Source organism: Pholcus phalangioides, unplaced genomic scaffold (genome assembly GCF_987345545.1).
Source record: "Pholcus phalangioides strain wild (caught in Gottingen) unplaced genomic scaffold, Ppha-v1.0 ptg000012l_1, whole genome shotgun sequence".
Taxonomy (NCBI): Eukaryota; Metazoa; Arthropoda; class Arachnida; order Araneae; family Pholcidae; genus Pholcus; species Pholcus phalangioides.
Genome location: NW_028301605.1, coordinates 23,297,186 through 23,322,520, shown reverse-complemented (window position 1 = coordinate 23,322,520; position 25,335 = coordinate 23,297,186). Strand labels below are relative to the sequence as shown.

The 25,335-nt window shown below is 33.9% G+C and overlaps 1 pseudogene across 2 annotated transcripts in view; it reads left to right on the top strand.

Annotated features, from left to right (window-relative positions):
• Positions 1-23,801, top strand: part of LOC149079884 (toll-like receptor Tollo pseudogene) — a 164,228-nt pseudogene extending 140,427 nt beyond the window's left edge. For both annotated transcript variants that reach the window (XR_016193700.1, XR_016193699.1), the window contains exon 4: positions 23,501-23,801. The product of XR_016193700.1 is annotated as a toll-like receptor Tollo pseudogene, transcript variant X2 (transcript). The remainder of the gene's footprint in view (positions 1-23,500) is intronic.
• The last annotated feature ends 1,534 nt before the right edge of the window (positions 23,802-25,335 follow it).

Sequence of the window (25,335 nt, the reverse complement as noted above, 5' to 3'; positions counted from 1 at the left end):
TATGTGCTCCTTTTGTTGCCCGGATGAGAAACAGTCCAATGACCTGATGACTTATGACGTGAACGCTCTCCACACGGTCATTTTGATATTGTTTCCTTTGCACTTCAAAAATTTCATGAGGATTTTCTGAGCCCCAAATTCAGCTAATATGTTTGTTAACCGTGTTCGGCACATCGAATGTGTGCTGCAGTGGTCGTGTGGTCATAGTGACAGACTCGCGTCGCGAGGACCCGGGTTCTAACTTGCCACAGTAGTCCTCGGCTGCTAGTTTTTTTTTCTGTGATTCCCAACTTCAAGGCGCTATTGCGAGCCAATCTTCCAGTTGGAAGTTCTCGCCACAGAGAGCAATAGGCCCACAACGATGCAGTTACGCAATCATTACTCTTCACTCATAGTTAGAAAAATTGACGGCAGATTTCAGCACTACATATAACAGCCGTTGTGGTGGTTCAGTGGTCATATTGACGGACTCGTGTTGCGGATTCGAGCCCCACCGCCGCCACAGTGGTGGTCGCTGAAGTTGGTTTTCTGTGGTTTCCAACTTCGAGGTGCAAATGCGAGCCGATCTCCCCATTAAAAATTCTTGCCACGGGTAGCAACAGGCCTACAAACTGTACAAATATTTTTTCATTACACTCACTCACTTTACTTCTGAAATATAGATGGCACCACTGAAAACTCATACACAACACTAGCTACGCACTCAAACTATTAGGTACACTTCCGGCACAACTCACTATGCAGTAAATTGCCCATGGCGATAGACCTGAGTTGTGCTGGGGTTGAAAAAAAAAACAAGAAAACTACATATAACAAGCATCACACAGAAACAAATTTCACTTTAGATTTACAACACATACATGCACAGCTTCCAGCATGACCCAGGTCGACCACCTGGTAAAATCTCTTCATTGAGACAAAACGGTGGACCATGATCTCGTAAGGAGGAGGAGTAGAACCGATGATGATAGCTAACATATTCCCAGAACAATGCACTTTCTCTTCTTATGTAGTGACAATTTATTTTTCTTTCATTTTTCTCTTTGTTTGCTTGTAACAATGACAGTGTACATCATGACGTTTTCAGAAAATTTGTCGCATAGTTGGGAACTTTGGGCTGAAAACATAGTTAGGCGGTGAGCAACACAACGAGAGGAGAAGAGATCGGAGTAGCGAAATCAAACACATATGGATGGACTCCGATGCGTCTGCGTATTGCGGCGCGAACCGCAGCAGGGCGAAAACAGAAAATCAATTTTATATATACAGATTACTTGTATGTAAAAATGCAGCTCTAATTTGGACGTAACTTTGATTCTGAGCGTCATATAAACAAAGAAAGGCCTGTTTTAGAATTACAAAAAATAGGGCTTTCACAAGGGAAAAACATGAAAATCGATATTTTCTTTCAAAGTGACGTTTTCAACGTGGTCGGATGCCTTAAACGTATTTTAAATAATGATAGATGAAGCTTTTTAAACCACCGTTTTCTGGCTTTGATCCCAAAATGTAAACTCTTAAACTCCGTTTACCGTCCGAGTATGAGTATCATTCGAGAGTGCATAACATAACCTCTGCGTAGTTAAATTTACAACGGAATTCTCTCTCCATAGCCGACTATCAGAAACTACCACTTTCCTATGGATTTAAATACGTATGCAACCGAAATATGATCCAAGCACGCACTATTCAATAATGCACAATTGTTCATGTTGATAAAACTTCCAGTTAAATTTACAAACCTGTAATTCAGGATCCTTCTATGAATAATTAATGAAACAACAGAAAAAATACGATTCGCTCAGAACAAAACGATCAACTATAATCGCGTAAACATTTGCATCAATGTAAAAGTAAACTAATCATTTCAATTAAATATTCAAAACATCGAATACTCGTACAAAATAAATCGAGACAAGAGGAAAACCCATGTAATGCCGGAAAATAATTGATGTAGAAAAATATGTAAATGTATTCGAACTTGATTACGGAGGAGGATGCGTTCATTATAAATTCATGGCATTCAAAATCTAGCCATTGCTCGCATTCAAGTGTTTCGAATCCTATTTGGTGAATGTATTAGGTTTTTAAATTATCTCCTGGAAAAAAAAATTCCCTCATAAATCGTAATTGATTAATCTGAGTTTAAATTCAAGAACCCATAATTTCACTTTCTATGAATCAAAATCGAATAATTATCCTTTCACTGTAGGAAAAAAAAGTGGATCTACGTAATTTTTTTGTTAGCAATTCCATGAAGAAAAGTAAAATACAGTGAAACCTCGCTATAACGATGTTCGGTATAACGATCAACCCCTCTACAACGATTTTCAGTATAACGATCAACCCCTCTACAACGATGTTCGGTATAACGATCAACCCCTCTACAACGATGTTTATTTTCGAATCTTGTTTGGGAATGCCAGTAGTCTAATATTAAATTCTTCTTAATATAACGGCATTATTATTATTATGATAAATCTCTCTATATAACGATAATTTTTGAGGATATTTCGAAGCCGTTACAACGATATACAGTGAAACTCCCTCTTAACGGACACCTTCAGATGCTGTCACCCTTCTATTACGGCCAAACAATAATTTCCTCTTATATAATAAAAGTACGTATTTCAAATCCGTGATGAACGAAATACGAAAGCCTGGATAACCAAGCGAAGATGAAGTTCAGAAAAAAAATTCACATTACCCTGTGGAGAACCGACCCCCCCCCCCCCAACTTTTCACTGCCCAGGCGAATGCTCTACCATTGAGCTTCAGAGAGGACAGGTATTTCCTTTCCTTACAGCATATGTATGAACGCTGAACGTTACTGCGCATAGAAGACAGCCTCCTAGCTCATCTAATAGCTCTCACGACGTTAGGCTTCAGATGACGACATATGCAAAATATCTGTCCTCTGCAGCTTAATGGAAGAGCACTCGCCCCGATAGAAGAGATGCCAATAACAGAATTTATTTTATTGCGCCTGGTGACTGCGATAATGCTACCTCTGAATATAGCGATGACCCCTCTACACCAATATTTTTTCTTGGTCCGGAGAGTATCGTAAGGTTTCACTGTAGTAATAATTTACATTTTTATGCACAACCACGTTGTAATGAATTTTTGGGGTTTTATTCGAGGTACAGTTTTTTTGTTTCTCTTTTATTTCGAAAAACGCAGAAAACAGATAAATGTCAGTCCGTTTATGATTATTCCAATAATTATGACGGCTCCGGATTTTTTTATATATTTTCCTGGAAAAAAAAAGGAAAAGGTCTTTGGTTCGATTCTTGGTACGTGACCTGAAATACCTGTTTAACTCCTCCGTTATCAGCACTAATTTTAGCAGTTTTCGGTTTTTTAGTGTGTCTCTTTTTATTGTGTATCGGGCGTGGTCTTTTAACGGGTCTTGCAACAGTGATTTTTATATCCCATTTAGATCGGAGTTTTATAGACGCAGCACCAATATGGCGTTTTTTCTCCCTTTCCTTCTTTTATTATTACTTATTATGATCTTCCGATATGAGGTGATGGGGTTCAGAGCTATTTTAATAAGTGCTAAAAAATTTATATGCGTCTGGTGGCTTTTGTGATCGTAATGTATGAATTTATTCCCTTTTTGTAACTGGGGTTTTACTGGTGTCGAGACTTTTACTTTAGAATCTAAATTCATGATATGAATGAATATATGAATTCGTGATCAATTCATCGTGTTGCTTTATTCAGGGTTGGATTTTTTCTTCTTTTTTTGCGAATAAGCCTTACGTTTTGTTCTTAAAATTATTGAGTTACAATTCTGAGTTTATTTCTCAGCCACATATACAAGGTGATTCAGAAAACATCGCCACACTGAAAGGGCAATTCATTTTTGCGCTAACAATTCAAAATCATATAGGAATATTAACAGGTGCGCAAACATCATCTGCTGCCCCTACAGGGAGTTGTTGCGCCACAAACTTTTCAAGCAATCCCGAACTCAGCAAGCATGAAGTCGCAATTCTGTCAGCATAAATACGTTAGAGCCACGTACACTCAGAACATACATTACGATTCGTCAGAAATTCCGCATGGACTGCGGAATTCGCACTTAATGCTTGCTAAAACCGTACATGCATCTCGTGTACATTCCTCTGCGGAATTTCTAACAAATCGGTACATATACCGCAAATTCTGATTGTCTTTGTAAGAATATATCTAAAACTTAATTGCCAATGTTTTTTGTTGATGATTTTTTCCTTACAAACTTCATTGAAGTTTATGGCGCTGCATTCGTTTGGATGTCATTTCATCAGAAATTTGAGCAGTATTTTCCCGTTTTTGCACTGCACCGTTGCGAAACGCTGCATTGAGCATTCGTAATAAGGATGATATTCCCACTGTTTGCTATGTAGATGACCTTTTCTTTTTTAAATTTCAGTAGCTTGACTATTGTCTCAAAAATGGAGGGCCGACTTCTAAGAAAAAACTTAAAATACGCGTTTGTGACAAAAAAGAAATGCAGTATATATATATATTATCGGAAGATATAAAGAGCAAATAAATGTTTCACTGATGACATCAGTTCATATAACTGATTGGCACTAAATTCAGTCCACTTTCTTTGGTTGAATATCTCAATGCCGATACAGTATTCTGAATTATATAAATAAGAGATATAGAATGCATACGCGCAATTTCCAAGTTGCATAATTGACAGTGATTGAATGGATTATGTATCAAATGTAGAAGTTCTTTCTTGATTTAATTAACTAAAGTGTCATCTATTGGCATGCATTTCAATTATTGTATTGGACCGTGTCCAACCATGAAAGAAGGGTAGATTTATTTATTTATAGCTTTTTTTAGCAAATCGTAATTACAGTGGGACCACCCTCAACGGACACTTTTCTGATCCCCGGTCCCGTGGAATATGGTTTTAACGTATTTAACTCCCCGTTTTAGAGGACAGTAAAATCAGGCAAAAAACTCTAATTTTTTTCGCACACCTATTTGTTAAATGTCAGATAAGATTATGTTTAATCAGAAGCCCGTGTTGATAAATATGATAAATCATCAATTAATTACTGATTATAGTAATCAATATTATAACCAATTGCGACCGAAGCCAGACGTCGTGTAAAAGATAAGGTCGTGTAAATCATTTTCCAATGTATATCGTATCTCCCCATTAACGGACACTTCCCGTAAGCGAAAAATATTTTTAGTCCCATGGGGGTGTCCGTTATCAAGAAGTTCTACTGTACTTGAGCCATCAATTTTTCTAACGAAAATTATATCGGCAGCACTATGATTGCTTTCGTTAGAAAAATTGATGACAGCACTACACAGAAACAAACTACCCGTAAGATTCACAACACGAATACGCACATTCCAACATGTACCAATTCGTTAGAAGTTCCGCAGAGGAATATGGACGAGATGCACGTGTGTTATATTAAGTATTTCTATTTGGATGTTTTTTCGCTGTATGATCACTGAGAATTTCTATTAGAATGCTATATCGTTATCAATATATGCGATTAGAATGGAAAAGGATTGTATTAATGTGTAATTTTCGCGGTGAATGTTCGAAATGTAGACGCTTCGCAAAGTGACCAGTGTCTTAAGTTTGTTTAATGTAAGAGGTGGTAGACATTCACGTAGTTTAAAAACTTCGGACTTGGACCCTGACATAAATTATTCATCTTTGAAAATGTAAAAAAAAGATGTAGAGTGGAAAGCTACGTAGTTATATTCTAAACGCATGGTATCATTCCACACCGCCTTCATTATCGCTTCATGAATAATACAAAAAAATAATTATCAAATCTTTTCAAGCTATCTCCAAAATTAATAAGCAACGTTTTACCGATTTCTCATATTTCATTTCTTAAACAAATTTTACTCTGAATATTTCTTATTAATCTGTCAGTTAAACGCACTTTTCCTTTCCAAACAATCATTTACGAATAGGTTTGGCATCCGGAGTTTTAATCATATATTCATTTCATAAATTATGAGAAATATGTGCGGTATTTTCTTCCCTGGTCGTTGGAAAGTATAAGTAAGGCTTCATCGGGTTTTTCTGATGCAACATCCCTAGACATTTTCCAACAGGAAGAATCACGTCAAATCTCATCATCGAATTGAAAAGAAAGTTTTGAAATCGGATTAAAGACTGATATTTACCTCACAAAATAAAGTTTCACAATGGTAATAATATTCTTCTTTTGTTCAATCTTAAGTTATTTGGTGGAAAAACCTTCCTATTAAAAATTTCGATTTCATCATTCTAAAATATCCATGAAGGATTAAAATTCTGTTTTTCATACTCTTTTAAGACAGGAAGAAAATTACGAAAAATGTTCGAGTTATATAAGTTTTTACTGTTGGTTCATAAATTGAGATAAAATATGAAATATAGTCAGAAAAAAAAGAGCGAAAACAAGATATGTGTGATTTTATCACCTCTATGTAATAATAAGTGGGGGTGATATGCAAATATAAATGAAATTTTTTATACTCTCTCGATTACTAACTGGGTAGCTGAAATTGAGTGTTTCAGTTCTTCAACTCAAGGAAATAGGATAAAATAGCAATTTGGGGGAAAATCACTGAGATATCGGTGATCAAATTGATAATATTTAATAAATGATGTTGTTTTACGTTTAAAGAAGTGGCAAAAAATCAAGAATTTCAATTAGCGGTATCTCGGAGCATTTCCATCCGAATGCCAAGCAATGGCTTTGTTTATGTACACTGTAATAGAGAAGCGAAAGTATAAGTAATTTGGGTTCATATTTTAATTGGGTACCTGTATAAATTTTATTAGTTCTAAATTTTTCCAAATTATTTTTTTTCTGCTATTTTCGAAGATGAATTTCTCTCTTTTGGTGATGATTTTGCATACCGGGTAAGTCAAAAAATTCCGTTAAAACATCAAAAATTAATTCAAAAAAACACACACACATACAAACTGATGGTAAAATATAATTTTCATAAATGAGTTGCAAAATCCACAAGCAGATGGCGCTGAAGTTAATATTTGAAGCTGATATAAGCAAATCATGCCATTAATGAATCAGATTATGAAAATCCGGCTGCCAGCATGAAATGAAGAATTCACTTGCATCCATCTATGTTATTGCTAAAAAGCCCGGATTGAAAAATCATCTGCAAATATTGAATGTTAGCGCCATCTATCATTGCATTTTGTAAATTATTTTATTTATTTGAATTTCTTATTCCTGCAAAGCTCGGCAATTTTTTTTTTAATTATGATCATTTGTTCCTTTTTAGTTAATTTCTTTAATATTAATGAACTATTGACACACCTGGTATTTTATTAAATTGTAAATTCAACTGTACAATTTACATTCTTTCCGGATTGGACATTAGTCGCAAAATATATAGTATATTTCAACAAGATATACACTATATGATTTTTAAGATTGTAGAAAAAATTAATAGGCTGATGTGTGTTAAAATAAGATATAAATTCTTCATAAAATATTGAGTCACATTTAAACGTCTTCCGAATTTTATTTCTGTTTTTTACCACGTTCGTGACTAAACAAAATCAATTTCTGCGGAAAATGATCAAAATAAATAAGAAAATTCAATATTTACTCTTGAACATTTCGCCGTCTCTAAATACTGATTATAGTCGTCAATAATTAGAAAATTTTATTCAGAAAGTATAAAAAATTCAAAGCCGACGAAATTTGGGAAATATATTGCTTTTCAAATGCCGTCATTGAAAAGTAATATGTAATCGAATATTTTTATTTGGAGATGAAATTAAATTGATCACGACTTTTTTGATTACAAATTGTTAGTTTGAGAAACTGTCTTATTTCTCGGAATGTTATTGACTCAAGAGATCTTTTTTTTAGAACTCTGTGGCGTTTGGTCAGAACATGATAACTACTGCCAATTATAACTAATTAGAAGTGAGATAAATGCACAAATACGTGCGTACGGCTAAACAACATTCTGATGTATATGATATTTTCATTTGTATTTGTGTGCATGCTTTATTTTTGATTTTTAAATGCCAATGAAAATGCTTATATTTGACAAACACAACAGAACTTTTTTAAGCTTTTAAATGCTTTTTACTATTTATTTTTAATACGAATTGTATCAAAATTTTTACATTTGGTTGGCTTTGTGAAATTTATTAAACAGTTATATTTTTAGATTTATTGCGCAATTATTTATTTTCACTAAAATTTTAAACAACTAATAATCATAATTTGAATTTATTTTTTATTCATTGTTATGCTTGATTATTTAGTTCGGGTTTTTTCTTCACTGTTTTTCACTCGAAATTTTTAGACTTTTATTTGTTGGAAATTTTAGAATTTTCCTATTTTTCGGAATGTGAATTCCTAGAATTCTTCCTAAGTTTTCAATTTAAATTTTTAGAATTGTTCTATTTTCTGAATTTGAAAATTTTTAGGATTTTCTGGTTTTTTTTTTTGTTTTTTTTTTCATTTTTGGAAAACTTAAAATTTTTATTTTATTCATAGAATTTTCCCCATTTTTTTCTGAAGACATTGAGTTATTTCTCATTCGTTAGAATTTTTCCGAATTTCCTCCTTTTCCCGAATATTTTCGGCCTTTTTTTATTTATTCGAATTTTCCGATTTTCCTCTCTTTTTCCTGATCTTCGGGACTTTTTTCAATTTATGAGAATTTTTTTTTTTCAATTTTCTGAAATTCTTTTCTAAATTTCATTACTTTTTTTTTAAAACTTATATTTTCAGATAATTTCTATTTCTTTCTCTCTATCTACGTTTACCAACATGAATGCCATCTTCTTCCAAACCACCTCCAAAACTAAAAACGATCCACTAAAACGAAAATATCACGTATATTCAGTGATGATAAATCTCAAACGCACGTCTCCGAAATTCCAAATTCTCTTCTCAAAACAAAACTCAGTCACTCGAGGATCATAAACAGGAGAAGTTATTATATGACCACCCTGTATATCTGGTTATTGCCAAGTGTTTACACGGGTAGATAAAATATTTTCAAAACTACCTGCAGGTAGGTCCTAATTTCAAAAAAAAGCCAAGGAAAAGGAAATCCTTCCGTTGTCATAATATTTCATTCGACCAATCATTTCTTTCGTCTTTGGTTTCAAGCTGTCCCTTGATATTTATGCAGATCTTATACCCACCTTACATTCATATATAAAGTACGTCGTTTTTATAACACACAACACGCTCTCTTGTAATATATAACAGAGAGAACCAGTTTCGCTCTCTTTCCATACGTGCTTTCGTGGATGCTGCAAGAACAACGATGGCAGGTAGGGTTTGGTAGAGAAATAATTGCCGAGCTTTCCTGTTGCAAATGGGAAGGTAGAAGCTGGAGAAACAGGGCTTTTTTCCCGTCGAAATTTATGACCATTGCTTGAAGGAGGGATGGGGGGGGGGGGAGTTAGTGCTGTTATAAGGAGCTATGCTGGGAATAAGGAGGCAAAAACCTCTCCTTATAACAGCGATGTAAGGAAGCGACAGCTGAAATTAAAAACCTTCGAGATATTTATGTCTTCTCTGACACGGCGAAGAGTGGTCTTAACGCCCATTAGAGGGACATGAATTTATAAGGAAAAAAGAACAAGAAAAAAAATTATATGTATGTATGTATATATATATATATTTTTAAAGCGGCCATTAAAGCTCGGCAAGTTTAGATAGCTTCCTAACTAAAGCTTCTCGGTGTAATATATCTCTAACACGAAGGGTGATTTCCATTTTCAAAGCGCACCATAGGTAATAAAACTGGAGGTGGAATAAAAAAATAAGAAATTGTTTTTCTGAATTATTGCTTAGAAATGCTCCAGGGAACTCTTAAGTAGATGTGTGTGCAACCAACTTAGGTGTAAAACCTTCTTTGATTCCTCAGTTCTTGGAACTATACACCCTTGACTTTAGCCTGTGTAATTGAATGTAGATGTATACCCTGTGTTTGACGTTCACGGAGTTTCTGCCTATATTCAGTGTCCTGAATACCAATGGCTCAAGACACGCCTGATCCGTGATTAGCTGTAATAGTTGGTCTTAGCTTTGTGGAAGGTAAATAGTAGATATCATTGTGTGTCTTCTAAAATTGTAAAAATATCAACTATAAGTGGAAATATTCGCTCTGGGTGAACCTGGGAAAATGCGCCTTAGCTCATCTTAATTTTATATCACATTTAAAGAAATATTCCTTGCGTTTAGTATGATAAATCAAAATCTTTGTTGGCTCTCTTGGTAATTATTTTTCATGTGTAGACGTGTAATCTCTGTGGTATCGGCTTGAAACGTCTGCGAAAGTTTCCTCTCAAGAGTCTTGTTAGATCTTTAAATAGTTGCTGATACATTAGAGAATACAAGAATTCTATATTAGTTTGGAAAAGAAAAATTTTCTAAAAATTTCCAAACGTAAAAGTTTCAAAAAATTTCCAAACGTAAAAGTTTCAAAAAATTCCAAACTTAAGAATTCTCTAAATTTCCAGTTCTCTTAGAATTTGGGTGCGTGAGACTCTTGACTTCGGGTCTGGCTAAATATTCACAGTATAAATTACTGCGCGCATATTCATCACATTACTTCTACTAGATCATGCAATATTCTTTCAACACTGATTTTTCACTAGATTTACCTTAATCTTTCGAATAGATTCTTGATGGATTAGCCAAACGTTTTCTGAAATGTGCGTCGCGGCTTCTAGGGGCGTCACCTACCTTTGTCATGGGCGTCGCGGCGAGTTGTCGACATTGATGATTACCTATTCGGTGCTTTGAAGTGGTTCTTTTTTTAGTGTATTCTAGGGAGCTGCCGGTAAATGCTGTCACGGCAAGGAAGCCTCGGGTGGCACAAGTTTGAACACCGCTGGATCAACCCTCTGACCGACATAGCAGAAATCGCTAAACACTCTGTAAAATGTGATCATTTTCTTTATGATGGAGGCTTTGTTCTGTGGGGGAGTTAGAAAAATGTATTGCATTGAGATATCATCTTTACAAAAATATCTAAGCTTGTCATTGCTGAAATGAAAGGCTTTTAAGGAGGTGAGATATCTATCTCGTTAATGTGGTTGGGCGCGGGGGGGGGGGGGGGGGCGTGTAGATGAAGAGTCGATTGTCTTTTCGTATTCGTCTTCATCAAGTTTCATGGGCTTTTGATTGGATTTAGGTCGGAATGGTATCTAGTGCTCTTTCAAACAATTTTTCTTGGTTCGAGATCAATGTATTTTAATATTAACATCACAACATAGCTTACAGTGAAGTAAGTGTCAGCTGATGGGTAAAGATGGCCATTAAGTATCTTAAACACCTAGATGACTATATTTTTTTGCTAAACAGTACACGCTGTCTTCAGTCTCGTTCCCAACCTGTTGCACATATAATCCCTCCCACTATCAAAAAGGAGGTAACAGGCCATTCAAGGGGAAGCGTAAAATAATCGGCAATGCCGAAAAAATGAGTAGAGTAATAAAAAAAGGGGAATACATCTGTATTGCCTTATTCAAGGGCGCACGCGAGTTTCCTACGCATTTATAGAAGTATGCACGCACATCTATCATTTACTTTTGAGAAGACACAAGTCTCCGATGCATTTGAAGGGCTGTACAACCCTCTTACGCATTTGTAAGGGTTAGTGCAAGCTTCGTACGCATGTCTAGAAGAAAACAAGCTTCCAACGCATTTGCACTTTACTTACCCCTACTTACTTTCAGAGAGATGGAAATGTCCTACGCATTTCAAGGGGTACATAAGTTTCCTACGGATGCGTAAAAGTAAGAAAGGTTCCTCCGCACTTTTAGTGATAAACATTTCTAGGAATACGCACGCACACCTAACGCACATCTCTAGGAGATACGCTTCTTTCTTACTCTTTTCAGGGGGGAAACGTAATTCCTTAAGCATGTATGGAAAGAAACAAGCTTCCTACTCATTTATATAGGAATTGGCATACCAATACATTTCCTGGAGAGCACACATCTTCTAGGTACTTTTATTGGTACGCAAAGCGTTTCTAAAGGTATATGTATACCTCTTACGCGCGTTCCTCAGATGTGTATTTCTTACACTTTCTTACGGGTAAGCGAACCTCCTACGTATTTCCAAGTGCTAATTAGAGCTTTACAGATTTGGAACCACCAGTCTAGTCCAATAAAAGCAACCTTAGATTTCCTAAAGTTTTTACAGTGTGCATGGAGAACAATATACTGAGATTTTTTTTTTTTGGCCACACAGTGTGTATTATTTCAAAATCGATTATACTTGTTCATAATACAGAATAAGTGTTTCATTATGTTTATCATACGAGGCATTCAGTTTAAAATTGTAACCATACGGAAATATGCGTTGTTTACAGTGCAGTACAAAATAAAACTGAAGACCCTTGTATCTTCAATTTTTTATTGCCAAATCGATGCAGGTGCCCAAGTTTTTAGAAATAAAAGTAAATTTTTGCAATATGTAACGCAAACAAAAATAAAGTAAAATAAAAAAATATATACCTTCATTACTCGAGAGAGAGAGAGAGGAAAAAGAGAAATGAAGTCATTGTTATACTCTATGTGTGTGTGTGTGTGTGTATATATATAAAGGAATAAAATGAAATATAAAATTTCTCAACACACGCACAAAACGGCTATTCGAGAAATTGAAAGCTGTAATGTTGAAAGCGGATGAAAATAGCAGCAATAAAAAATAGCTTCGTGAGAAAAGGCTATTTCCTGTTCTTGTTACGTATAAAGCTGTTAAAGTGCTATTTTTTTTTTTTATTCATTTTATTTTATTTTCGCTATGTGATAGGTCTATTTCTGCGTAAGAGAGGCATAAAATGAATTGTCGCTATATCGAGTGTATATACATCGCTTCGTGTTTCCATAACCCTTCGTGTACTACAAGAAAGGTTATAGTGAAGTTGTTGTTGTGAATAGGATATTTCATTGTGAGGAAAATGTTTTTCAAACTGCTCTAACAACACTATTTCGGTCAGTCCTTACAAAGGAACAAAAGGTCATGCGTTTTTGTTTTTTGATGTTTTTTTTTTATTATTATCTATCATAGCAATACCATCAGGGCGAAAAAAATTGAACTTGGCAAAATTTCTGAAAAACGAGTGTATTTTTGTTATTTTTACTTTATTCAGCATCTGTGTGAATATTCCTCAGGCTCAATTATATATATTTTTTGGGTGTCCTTATTTGCGCCATCTGTCAAACATCGATGGGACTGAATGATATCCAATATTGTCGAAGTCCTGAAATATTTGTATTTATTAGACATTTTTCGTCATTTTGAAAGATATAATCAAATTTTGTTTAACAACGGGATATTCCGGATTCAAAAGTTTGGGAACAGAATGAAGGCATTTAAATTAACCTATGGCAGTCCCTTAACCTTCTATGATTCAACCTAATAAAAACGTATTCCAAAAAAAACTTTCACCGAAACGGATGTAAATTGGTGCTGTTACCATGTTTTCAATTGAAAAAAATACATCAGCACACCTTCACTTTAATTGAAGTGGATTTTTAATTAGCTAAAATTTTTTATTACGAGTAATATATATACAGCTAGTCTCGATTTTGATGTTACCTATAAACAGATAAAATCCTAATTAGCGAAGTTTAATAGTTTTACCTTGAATTTTATTTCCAAACCCCTCAATTTTGTGCAATATAATAAATCTCTGAACACACAGAATTTCGGCTGGTCTCAAACAATGACATAAACTTTTTCTAGATAAAAAAGTAGGGTTCTTATATAGCTGCATTTTGAAATGAAATGGCGTTGAAAGATGTACTTTTTAGTAAATGCAGCAAAAACCTATCTTCGGACACCGGTGGGACAAAAAAATTATTCCGTAAAAGAAGGGTGACCGTTAATGAGGGATTTGGAATGAATAATTTTATTACAAAAGGGTAAATTACATTGTTTGGCCGTAAAAAAGGGTTGGCCGCATCTGAGGAGTGTCCGTTTGAGGGGGTTTTACTTTACCAAAAAAATTGAGAGAAGAAATTGGTATAATGGTTTTCCTTTCTTTTGGCCATGTATTTGCTATGTATATTCAAATATACATGGGATCACGTGATGGTTTAATTCAAAATTTCTCAATGCGGAATTTCTCTTTTGAAACAAAATGCAACAATAACCATTTTCCTGCTCATACACGAAAAATAAAGAGATAGGAAACCTTAAGATTGAGGTTTTTCACCACTGGTCCGTGGGCCCCTTGGACGTTCTTGGAAAAATTTTAAGAGGTTCATGAGCTTGAATGAGAAAAAAATTTACCTTGCTGTTGCTTTATTATTATGCGCCGGATATTAACGTGTAAAGAGGTCCGTGGAGTTCACCTTGGTGGTAGAGGCACACAGGATCTATGCAACACGAGAGGTTGAGAACCCCTGCCAGACCCTGAGAGAAACAAACGACAATAGTTTACAGCTGAACCGAAACAAAATAATTCAAATATTGGAGAATCTTAGGCAATACTTCGTATATCTAGTACCACAGATGACGCAGTGAATTAATCCACTTAAAATTTAACCACAATCTGCACTTCTTGTGCAGATTGTGTTGTTCGTCCGAAAGAAAACTATTATTATTATTTTAATTCTAACCTAAGACTGCAGAAACTGCGATTGTTTATTTTCACAAATACGTTCGAGACAAATTATAAATCAAAAATTATCATCAAATTTTATCAAAAAAAAAAGATAAAATATGTTAGAAAAGCATCTTATGTTTGAAAAAAAATTTATACAAAAAGTACGTATTTGAATATTTATATGTAAATAAAAAATAATAAAGTAAGTCGTAAACGAGAATAGTAATATTCACGCACTGTCAATCTTGGATTAAGCGCCGCACGAACGTGTGCGTCGCAATGTCGAAAACTATTTCTAAAAGCTGCGTCGTTTTTGTTTTAAATATAAGCATTTAAATGCGATACGTTTTTTTTTTTCTTAAATACACGTCACAATCAGCTTTCTGGGTTCACATAATTCAAAATATTTAAAAAATAAAAACTTAATCCGGACAATTTTTCAGTTTTGAAACTTAAAAAAAAACCATTCATATGCGTCGCGAGCCTTTAAAATAATTTTTGAAAACTGAAGTGCCGTGGCGTTTATTCCGAAAATAATACGATAACAATATTAAAACTTACATCCCTGTTATCAACAAAAATAAATAAAATAAAAAAATCCCACCATTGTCAGTAAATAAAATTTTATTAGACATAGAAAGAACAAAAAAAAAAAACAAATTCCTGAAAATTTTTTTATAATGCGAAATACTTGTATCTTATTCTGTCATAACAGAAAATAAAATTCTATAAATTATGAAAAAAAAAAGTCAAATAAAAATTTCCATAAAAATAAAGTTTTATTTTTCCACTCACTTTATTGCATTATTTTATTTTTCTCTCTCTCTCGGTCGGAAACACTTTCAATACGCAATGATAAGGGCCACGCATTTAAAAAGCTAGGGAAAAAAGGCCCAAAAAAGAAAGTCATTTTCACGTTAGTGACGATACTGTGAGAAAGTAGCATCCGGGACAATTTTTATATTTTTTTTCCCTGAATATAAAAATTGGGAAAAGTAAATTTTAAAGAGTTTTTCCCTGTGGCAACGCGCGATGTAGATTTCCAGGGATTTTTTATTTATTTTTTTTATTATTTCTAGGAAAAAGAGTGAGATATAAATTTCACATCACTTACCCGACATTTTTTTTCCCATTCTTTTTCCCTTATCCTCACTTTTTCCTCTTATTTTTGGAATATTCCTAGGAGGAGAAAAGAGACGAAAAAAAATGGCGAATATCAGTACCATCCCAAAAAAAAAAGAAAAAGGAACTTTTTCGTGCCATTCCATTCTCATTTACATGAAGAGAGAAAGAGAGAGAGAGAGAGAGGAATGTTTTCAAAAAGATATTTCCCACGCATTTATTTTCATTGCTTTTAGATTAAGGAAGGGTAATTAGGGTAGAAGATGGAAGACGACGTTTGGAATCAAGTATATTTTTGTGTGCATGATGGCTTCTCTCTTTTTTAAAGGTTTTTCTTTTCTTTTGGGGCCTCCCTGGGGAAGCGGGTGCCGAATGGTCGATGGAATGTCGTAAATAACACTCTTTCCAGATTTTTGAGTGTTTTTCATAGCAAGAAATATGTCTATTTGTGTCGTCCTTTCTACTAAAACAATGTGGCTTTTCATGGGATTGTGTATTTATTTGTCGTTTTCGTGAAAATTATTTTCAAAAATTACCATTATCGTTTGCTTGTGGAGTGTTTCTTTTTTTTGAAAGTATTGAAGAATCAATAATTCATGAACAGACTCTTTCGTAGACTCATCACCAGATTAATACTCATGCACTCACTCATCAGGTTTACATTTATGAATTCCCTCATCAGATTCAGACTCATGAACTCGCTCATCGGATTTAGACACGTATAATTACTCATCAGGTTTAGGATCATGAACTCACTCACACATCAAGTTTAGGATCATGAACTCACTCACACATCAAGTTTAGGATCATGAACTCACTCACACATCAAGTTTAGGATCATGAACTCATTCACACATCAAGTTTAGGATCATGAACTCACTCATCAAGTTTAGGATCATGAACTCACTCATCAAGTTTAGGATCATAAACTCACTCATCAGGTTTAAACTCATACATGTGTGAATTTAGACTCGTCATTAGATGTGTACGTATTTCTGGAATGTGTTTTCAATTGAAAAAAAATTCAACTTCTCATAGGAGTGGGTATTTGTTTATCTTTTCGTGAAAATTATTTTCAAAAATTTTATCATTGTTATTGATTTGTTGAATGTTTTTTGATATTGAAGAATCAATAACTCCTGTATAAACTCGTTCATAGACTCATCACTTGGTGATGACTCACTCTCTTGGTGAATACTCATGCACTCACTCATAAGGTTTAGAATCATGTATGAATTCAGGCTGATAATCAGATGTGCGTTCATTCAAAGATTTAGATTCATCACTCACTAGATCTGCATGCATACACTGATTTTGGTGCATTAGTATATTTAGACCAATCATTAAATTAAGACCCATCACTAGACTTACGCCTGTGTAAAGACTCGTCACTAAGTGGAGACTCATGAATACAAATAGACTCATCACTAAGTATGTAGTCATGCATTGGAGTAGACTCATCACCAAGTGTAGACATCCCTAAATGAAGACTCTGATCACTAAGTGCAGACATCCCGAAATGAAGACTTGGATCACTAATTGTAGACATCAATAGATGCAAATTCATCACTGGATGTATACTTATACATAAAGATTCGACACTGTGTATATTCATGACTGGATGCATACTCATACATTGATGAATGTATACTATTCATTCGTCGATGAAGACGCATACATGATTTTAACTCATCCCTAGGTGGCGACTGATCACAAGACGGAGGCTCATTGCAGTGTATGTAGAAATAGTCATGCACGGATGTAAACTCATCACTGGGCAAAATTTCATACGATGATTCTAATTTATCAATAGATCTGGATTCATACATGAAATTAGGCTCATGTTCACTCAATTTGCATTATCATCATCATGCACATTCACGTTCAATTCATACTTTGAATTCAGTAAGCTCTTATAGTACATGGATTTTTTCCAAGCACGAACATAACCCGTCTCCTATTTGAAAAAAAAAAGAAAAAAGAAAGTCTTTACAGAGAGTAATCAGTACACGATACTTATATAATATATACGGAAATTCATGCATCTGATTCTTCCATTTCTGACATTCAAGGCAAGTGGTAGCACTTCTCGGACATGCAACACGCATAGCTTCGGCATCGTGAATGCATTAAGGAAGCACAAATATCCGCAATACATTTTCCGGCATCACCAATTCGTTAGAAATTCCCCAGAGGAATGTTCACGAAGTGCATGTATGTATTAGTGTAGAGTGCACTATTAGATTCATTTCTAGATGCACAGTAATCAACGGATTTAGAATATAACGTTGGCATACTCATACGCAGATACGTAACTCATCACCACATGTCGATACCAAAGTGAATCTTTAATCTCTTTACGATAGAGGACGAAATATTTCGTCCAAACGCCAATAGAATAAGTTCAATTCATCTCTGTGTTTTCCTTTCTCTCTCACCATCGCAAAGGTTTATCGTAAACCTATTAGAGCAGAAGTTGTTTTTTCTCCGTTTTTTCTATACTCCAGTTGGTCTTTTTCCCTCAAATATCATGTATCTTTCTATTATACACATGCAAGAGCAAAAGAGGGTAACAGTGAAAAGAGAAATGTACTGTATACTCTCTTATCTATTATACTCTGTTTCGCTTTTCTATTTATTTTTCTTCCTTTTCGTATATTTCTTTCTTTCCCCTACTTCTTACTTTTACTAACGTGAGGTTAGGTTAAGGCAGGATTACCAGATTTATTTCCGATTCGTCAAATATAGATCATCCAAATTTGTTGCCAAAAGCTTGTACGTGGAGTGGTTAAATATCAACTATTTACGACGATAACAAACGGGAATGTTTATCAAAATATCGATAATAATAGCTGGTCAGTAAAACATCAAGCAACATTTCCTATTCAAAATTTGATAATTATAACAACAAAAAATTACCATTGGAAATATGACTCCCCTCTGGAGTTATATATGTATACACATAATGGTGAGAAATTGTTCAATCTCCCAGAATCTTTTTATCATTTGGCGAGTTTTCAAGTCGCCGAACGAATGATAGATAGGGATTTCGGCAAACCCAAACGGCATCAAAAGAGGTTTTTTTCAGTGAGAAAAGTGGAAAAAAAATCGCATTTCCCATAATCATGCTTTCAACAACTTTTGACGAAGGGACTTTGACAAGGAAAGGGTAAATCCCTTTCCTTCTTTTACCAAGAAACCTAAAGAAGCGTTAAAATCTAAGATCCCAACCAAAGACTCTCAAAAAGATTAATAGTCATCCAATATATCGACAGTCATTTCTTACCCCCTTTTTCCTTCAAAATAAAAAAAAATAAAAAAAAATATGAATATATATATATATAGATAGATAAATCTTATTAAAAGACCAAAACTTCTTAAAAACATTGTTTTCAATTTTACCTCATTTTTATTATTATCATCATCCAATTTTTCTCTTGGTCTTCAGACGCCCCTTCAATGTTTTCCGGGAGACCACGTTGACGTGTCATTGTGTCGGAAACTGTGGGAGGTGGAAAGGGAAAGCAGCCAGCAAATTTTCTTTTCCTTTTCCTGTAAGAAAGTTCTAGAATAACACGGCTTTTGTTTAATTGGATTCTCCGGAACCCACCCAATATATATATATTTTTTCCCCCCCTTCCGGATGGGTTTTCCTCAGAAAATTTCATCAACGTCACATTAACAAGAATATTTCTCGCCTTTTGTATTCTTTACCCGTGGAAAGGAAGAGAGGTTTTTTATTCTTTTTCTTTTTTTCCTGTTTTTCACCAATTTTTTTTCACTTTTTCTTCCACATCAATCCATTTATCAGTTGTCTTTTGTATTCTCCTCCTTTTCCTTGCTATCCCGATTTTTCTTGTTTTGGTTGTAGTAACATTTTCCCTTTTTTCCTTTATTTGCTGTGACCTGTCTTCGGATGGATGGGAAAGCTCTCCTATACATACATTGCATGTACTTGAATGACGTTCACAACAAGGCGTGAAATTTGGCTTCCTATATATATTTTTTATTTCTTACCTATTATCATTCAGCCATTTTATTTTTAAGGAAAAATAGATTTAACGCTCCTTCAGAAAATAATCCAATAATTTTATTTAGGAGGGGAAAATTTGAAAAAAATAAATAAGTAAATACGTACATTTTTTGCTTGAATAAAAATGGCGGGAGTAATGGCGTGTTGTCTCTTCTTTTTGGCAATTGTTCATTGCCAAAGAAAAGAAAAAATGTTCATTCTGGTTTTGACCTGCCTTCGGATTTTTGTTTGATTTTAGGTTTTGAACTACATCGGTTATTATGCATAATCGCTGATCGTCTTGGTGAGATTGGGAAATTTATCATTTTTACTGGCGATTATGCATAATCGCATATACCCAAGTGTCGTTGGTAAATTTGATGAATGCTAAAAAAACTATCACTTTTACCGATGACCATGCATAGTAGGCTACCCAATCATCATTGGTGCATTTGAAAAATACTGAAAAATCTATCACTTTTTTGCCGGTGATTATGCATAATAATCTTTCGTTATTTATACAAAATGATAATTTGATAAAATGACATGGAATACCGAGGTACGATCGTAATTTTTTTTTTAAATGAACGTTCATTGCATTGAGGTACAATAGAAAAATTTATTAAATTTAAATTTGATATATCGAGTTACAATCGCAGAATTCGTTAGAGAGGAGTTCGTTATATCAATGTACGATTTGGTTAATTCGTTAAATAGGAATTTGTTGTATTGGACTCTGATTGTAGAATTTGATAAAAGGGAGTTTGTTCGTTACATCGAGGTCCGATAGTAAACTTCGTTAAATGGGCGTTCGTTATATCGGGTTCTGATTCCAGAATCATCAAATAGGCTTTGTTTCGGGGTTGTTCGGAAAATTTCGTTAAATCAGAGTTCACATTACATCAGGTTTAGACTGTGACTCACAAGTACGGTCATATGAATAATAAATCCAATCAGAGCAATGGGACCGATTTATCATATTTACCAATACGAAATGGTGATTAAGAATTATAACCGGCAAATATGATGAATTTTAGTACGATTTATCACGTCGGCGCTTGGGTATTATGCTTAATCACTGGTTAAAGTGATCGATTTGAGGAAATTTATCAAACCAAAAAAAACGGCCGGTTATTATATGCAAATAACTAGTTATTATGCATAATAACCGATTTATCACATCTACCGTAGCATATATACATTTTATTTGTTTGAATGATGTTCACAACAACGCACAAAACCTTGTAAAAATACATTAAATCGAAGAATTCGTCAACTCATTATTTCGAGGTCTATTGTAGAATTCGTCAAATAGAAGATTGTTATAATCGAGGTTCGATTTTAGAATTCATTACAGAATGTTAATTATACAAGTTATTTCGAGAATGCAAAACGAAAAATTCCTTAAAAGTTCATTATATCCGGGTTAAGACACAGAAATTTCATCACGACATTGAGACCAATATATCAAGCTTTCCAATCGGAAATGGCGATTATTCATAATAACCGGCAAATATTATGAATATATAACGATTCATCATATTTACCAACGACGCTTGGGTATTACGTATAATCATCGGTAAAAGAGGTAAATTACCGGTTATTATGCATGATATATATATATATATATATATATATATATATCCGATTTATCACATTAACCGTAGCATATCCACTGCATGCACTTGAATGATGTTCACAACAAGGCGTGAAATTTGGCTTCCTATGTTTTTCCTCTTATCATCCAGACATTTTTATTTTCCTGGAAAATAAATTCAACACACCTTCAGAAAATAATCCAATAACTTAGCGGAAAAAATTTAAAAAAATAAATAAATTCATAAATTTTTGCTTGAATAAAAATGTGGGGGTGGGGGAGGGGAGTAATGGCGTCTTGTCTCTTCTTCTTGGCTATTATTCATCCTGAATTTTTTTTTTGTTTTCATTGGAAAATTCCTCTCCTGACACATTCCGGGAACGATGTTCCGGTATATTTATTTTTATTTTTACTTAAAAATAAATTTAATAAACAAATAAATATATTAGGTGCTTGTGCATGGAGAGAAATGTGTTCTTAATTTATTTGGAAATTCCTCAAAGTTTTAGACGATGGAATTTATTACCGGGAATAAACATTAAGATAAAATTATTATCGGTATAAATCGGTTTTCCCCCTTATCATTATTATGCTCGTGGTCTCATTTTATTGCATTAATTTATCGTCTTTCATTTGCATGAGCGAGTAATTTCGGGGTGTTTGGCGTATTTTTTCTTCTTTTCCGTATATAATTTTTTTGAATTTTTTTTTCCTCCATAAATTTTGAAAATCAACTTTAGTTCGGAAAATTATTGGAAAATTTCTGGTAATAATATGGGAGAATTTGCGATTTCTCTTTAATGTTCTACTCGGAATTTTCCGTATTATTACGCTGTTTTGATAAATAAGATGTATGAATAATAATAATAATAATAAACTTGAATATATTGATTTATGATCAATGATAACCCTGATTATTGATCATGCAAGTTATTACTTATTTTTTCACGTGTACAAGTTAAATTTAATTTAAATCGGAATTGAAAAATCGAAAGTAATTTGAATGATTTATCTTACAGATGCCTCTATCACCATATTCTAATGTAGTGTTCTTCAACCTTTACGAATTTGCGGACCAGTGGAAATAGTTGAAAAAATTCGCGGACCGGAGGAAATCATAGAAGTAATTTGCGGATAAAAAATCGTGGGCAGAAATCGTAGAAATGATTTGCGGGCTGGGAAAAATAAATGAACGAAATAATTTGCAGACCGGTACAAAATAACTAATAGGAGAAATAATTTGCGGACCAACAAAAAAAAGAAAAAAGAAATAGAACTGTTTTCGCGGACCGCAAAAAATAAACTGGAGACAGCATTAGAATATTTGTGGACCGGAAAATATGAATGCATTGCAGGTATAATTTACAGACCGGAAATAAGTGAAGGAATACAAGGAATAATTTGCATGTCAGTGGAAAATAAATCAATAGGAGGAATACTTTGCTGCCGGGTGTAAACATAAATAAACGGGAGAAATAATTTGCGGACTAGCAAAACATAAATAAATAGGAGAAATAGTTTTCGGACCGACCAAAAGAGAAATAAGGAAAATATTCAGCGGATCATCAAAAAATGAGAATTGAAAAAATAAATACAGTAATAGATATTTTGCAGACCGGCAAAAAGTTTCTAAGTAGGGGAAAAAATAAATAGGAGTAGTTCATTTGTGGAAACATTAGAAAATTAATAAAAGGGACAAATAATTTACAGACTAACAAAAAAGAATAGGAAAAATATTTTGCGGATCGGAAAAATAAATGAATAGAAGTAATTTGCGGACCGGCAAAAGTGAATAAATGTGAGAAATAATTTTCGGAGAAACAAGAGAAATATTCAGCGGATTAACTAAAATTGAACAAGAGAAAAAATAGAGTAGTTGTAATAATTGGCGGACCGGCAAAAAATTGATAAGTAGAAGAAAAAATTGAATATGTGTAATTTGTGAAGCGGCAAAAATAAATAAATGTGAGAAACAATTTGTGGAACAGCAAAAGTAAATGAATGGGAGAAATATTTTATATTAACGTCAAAATACTCTCTTGATACAAATCCCTTCATTATTTTTTAATAATTTATACTATAAATAAATTATTCATTAATAACTATCTGATGTGCTATTACTTTGGTGAATATAAATTTATAATTTTTTTCTTTTTTTCTTCCAGGATCAGCATTAGGAAAAGAAAAACTGGACCACTGTATTGGATATAATTCCTTAGGATAAAAATACCCATCATTTTCTTTTCCATTGCAATGGCTCGTTCAGCATGTACTGACAACAACCTGAGTGAATGGACAGGAGAATTGAATACGACAACTCTGTACATATGCAATTAATAGAAATGACTCTGGAGTTGGAAGTATAGAATGAACTCATAGGAAAAAAAAATTGTATATAGATTCCATCTTGTAACATATCTTTTATGGGCGTGAATGAAGTATTAAAAGTCTTTTTTCCAAAACTTATACTGTAAGTCGCATTAAGAAGTCATTGTTTTTCATTTTATACGTAAATATCATAAATACTCCTGCTGCCACCTATCAAATAAAAATATGAGTATTTATTGTAATTCTTGAGGTAAAATTGGCTTGATTTTTATACCGGTGTGCAGCTTGCATTAATTAATTGCATATGATATGCCACCACATATACTTCGTTTTCATACTACAGATTGGCGCAAGTTTTATGCGCTGTAGACGGGTTACTGTAATTTCATATCTACCCACAAAATATTATCGTGACCAGGGCCGCAACTAGGGGGAGCAGGCTGGGGTGAAAATTTCACCCTTTAACCTCTCCTTCAACATTACAAGGGGGTGTCAAAAATGCGTGCTACCCCCGGCTGACGAAGCATGTAGTTGTGGCCCTGATCGTGTCATACATAAAATAATAGTAACCGGTATTGTGGTGCATAAGATTTACATCAATACGCAGCATAAAACAGAACAATATATGGTAATGTACTATTTATTTTCACGCTGCACACCGGTATAAAATCAACAGTCAATTTTAATTCAAAAGCAAAAAGTTTCGTTTTCATTTAATAGGTGGCAGCAGGAGTCCCAGCTCAAATTTTCTCTATTTCAATCAATATGCGTATTTTTATGGGCACCGACAAGAAATTAAATAATTAAAAAAATTGTTTTGATCAACCCTATATCAAAAAAAATAATTTTAAAATAATTTGTGACTCGCATACTTTACCTGATATTTTCAATGTTTATATGCATTTTCGTGTAAATAACACGTATTTTCACAAAGATATGTGAATATTTCTTCTAAACATACTAATTTTCATAGTTCAAAAACTTTTGTTTTTCAATTTATTTGTCTGCCCCCCTCCCCCCCCCCCTAAAAATACTCGTAACCGAAACTGCACTTGTAAGTGTGAGTCCAAGCTTTGTGTTTACATGCCCGAGAAATTACAAAACGAATTACAGACTGGTATTTTTCTTGAAAATCGAAAATATCTCAAACTCCAAAGTGAACACCGGCATATGACTATACAGAGTGATTATACTACTATTAATTTGCCAAACAAAAGGAGTGGCGGTGACACCATTTCCTTAAGGATATCTGGATTTATTGGCGACCAGCAAGCACTGAAAGATTGGCGAAGTGCAAAATCGAATTGTCGCTAAAATCTGTAACTATCAACTGCGCAAGCAACTCTTCCACCTACAATCGGTCAAATTCACTAAAGACTTGCCTATTCCACTATCTTCCGAAAAGTGTACAAAATACCGTATTGGTGTTCTATTTCAGCAGAAATTCAGTTCTTTTGTTTTCAAGACATTAATGAAATCAGCGTTTGTCGAAGTAGGCATTTTAGTAGACGATCGCGACAATCCAATTTTACACTTCGCCATTGTTTCAGCTCTTGCAGCTCGCCAATAAGTTCAGATATTTTGATGAAAATGGTGTCACCGTATAGGATGTTTTCTGCGTTTTCCAAACATGTGCTTAGTTTGCGTGTAAATCTCGCAGAAACTCTACAAA